This window comes from Amblyomma mixtum, chromosome 9 (assembly GCF_055824585.1).
Source record: "Amblyomma mixtum isolate Tamu chromosome 9, ASM5582458v1, whole genome shotgun sequence".
NCBI classification, from domain to species: Eukaryota; Metazoa; Arthropoda; class Arachnida; order Ixodida; family Ixodidae; genus Amblyomma; species Amblyomma mixtum.
Genome location: NC_143020.1, coordinates 89,213,545 through 89,215,417, shown reverse-complemented (window position 1 = coordinate 89,215,417; position 1,873 = coordinate 89,213,545). Strand labels below are relative to the sequence as shown.

At 49.3% G+C, this 1,873-nt stretch overlaps 1 non-coding gene across 1 annotated transcript; it reads left to right on the top strand.

Annotated features, from left to right (window-relative positions):
* The first annotated feature begins 456 nt into the window (after positions 1-456).
* On the top strand, positions 457-624 carry LOC149330055 (U1 spliceosomal RNA). Its single transcript, XR_016285892.1, has one exon. It is a non-coding gene; the product is annotated as a U1 spliceosomal RNA (small nuclear RNA).
* The last annotated feature ends 1,249 nt before the right edge of the window (positions 625-1,873 follow it).

Genomic DNA, 1,873 nt, shown 5'->3' with positions numbered 1-1,873 from the left:
TAATGGAAGATCACACTTCCAAACTTAGACCACCTTATGTAAATCGGCGACCACGCCCGCCTTTTGACATAAAATACGCACAACAAGGCTTGAGAACTGCCACACGAAGTTTATGTACATCTCACCTATGCACCGCATTAATCAACAGTCCTTCCTACAGCGAGGCACGAGCTGGCTTTCTCGGGGCGGCATTGACAACGTGACAAAGAAAACGAGCAGATCGAGGACTTCGTAGCAAATTTGAAGCACCCTGCTGCCCGAAACGGGCCTTCCGGAGGACTTGTAAGAGATCTACTCTTTTGATTCGCAGCTGAATAGACAACTTTTCAGCTTTGTCATGGTTGCATTCTGGGTTGACAGAGCTGCGGCCATATTTTTGCGTGTTGTAGGTTATGCTGTCTGCGACAGAACCACGCGTCCTGCGAAAGGGGTTGCCGTTGAAGCGCAGTGGTAGGCATACTTACTTGGCGTTGGGAGCGCCGTGAACACGAAGGCGGCAGTCCCGGGCGGAGGCGCGGTGTTCATTGCACTGCGACCCCGCACTGAAGCCTCCTCACTGCCTAATCGGGTAGATGGGGGCGTTCAATTTTTGGTAGTGGGGACCCGGTGGCGTCCGCGCTCCGGGCCCCCCTTACGTGTCGTGCAATACAAAAGCAGAAGTGTTTTTCACCTATTAACGGGGTAACGTTGTCGGTCACGTGTCCTTGCGCAGTTCAATAAATGGCTAGTCGCTCGGGAAGGACAACCTGGGCGGAACAAGGGCCCACCGCTGGGAGCACCTGCTATCGCAAGGCAGTGGCGCATCGCTTCTTGGAATCCATGAACGTGGAGCAGAGAATGACGTTTCCGCGTCATACCCTTAAAGGGCAACTGCAACACTTTTTTGAGAATTTCGCGATATTCAAGGATTCAAATCTATAAAGGCTCTAGGTAAAGCATGCCAAGTGTTTTTGCACTAGGATTTAATATAGTGATGTAATCGACGATTGAATTTTGCGCTTCTCCTCAATGCATTGGAGGAGTGCAGGGAAATTCAGCGTGACGTCATGGAAGGTATGATTTCAAATTACCGCTGTCGTCAGACACAGCCTGCCCTGACTCGTTAGAGGCTGTCAAACAATGCTCGGCAGGGTTTGCCTTCGGTGGCTTTGGTTTTTTTCCTTCAAAGTAGGCATTTACGCGTTGGAAATGTACCGATACTTTCGATGGCGTCATCATGAGCCCTCCACCTGGCGTTGTGCGCTGCAGAGAAGCTTGAAGGACGTCGCAACTTTAATCGGCGATTAAGTCACTATTTCAAGTGCTAGCCCAAAATGTCTTCGCATGCTCTACCCGCAAGTTTCACACATTCGATCCTCGTTGATTTCTAAAACCTATGCAGTTTCCCTTTAAGCTTATGTGTAACCTCCAATTTTTATTGAATTATTAAAAAAAAACTTTGCTGCTTGCGTCACGTCCCGCGTCGTCCCACACTCGTCAGGGCTTCCCTCCAACTGCCCCGCCCGCTGGCGACTGGAGGCTCAGAAAGTGGCTCATTGATTGATTGATTGGACAACTTTCATTTCTATCAGAAAAGACGACGCTCCCCGCCTCCAGCACGCAGGCCCGAGAGACGGAGAGTTACGCTGGTAGTCCTTTACGGTAGCGGCCTCTTCCACCAGATGGATGGTGGTGCGCTGGAGCTCAGGGTCTGGTCTTCTTAGCCGGGTCTTCCACACCTACAAAATTTTTTTAAATCGTCTATAATAGACTGTCGATAGACTTCTGTCTATAAAGTCTATAGCTTATTTATAAACAAATCCTAGTGAACAGCCTACAGGTAATACAAATGCTAGAGAGTCTATATACAACCTGTAGATTTATGGCCATGCAC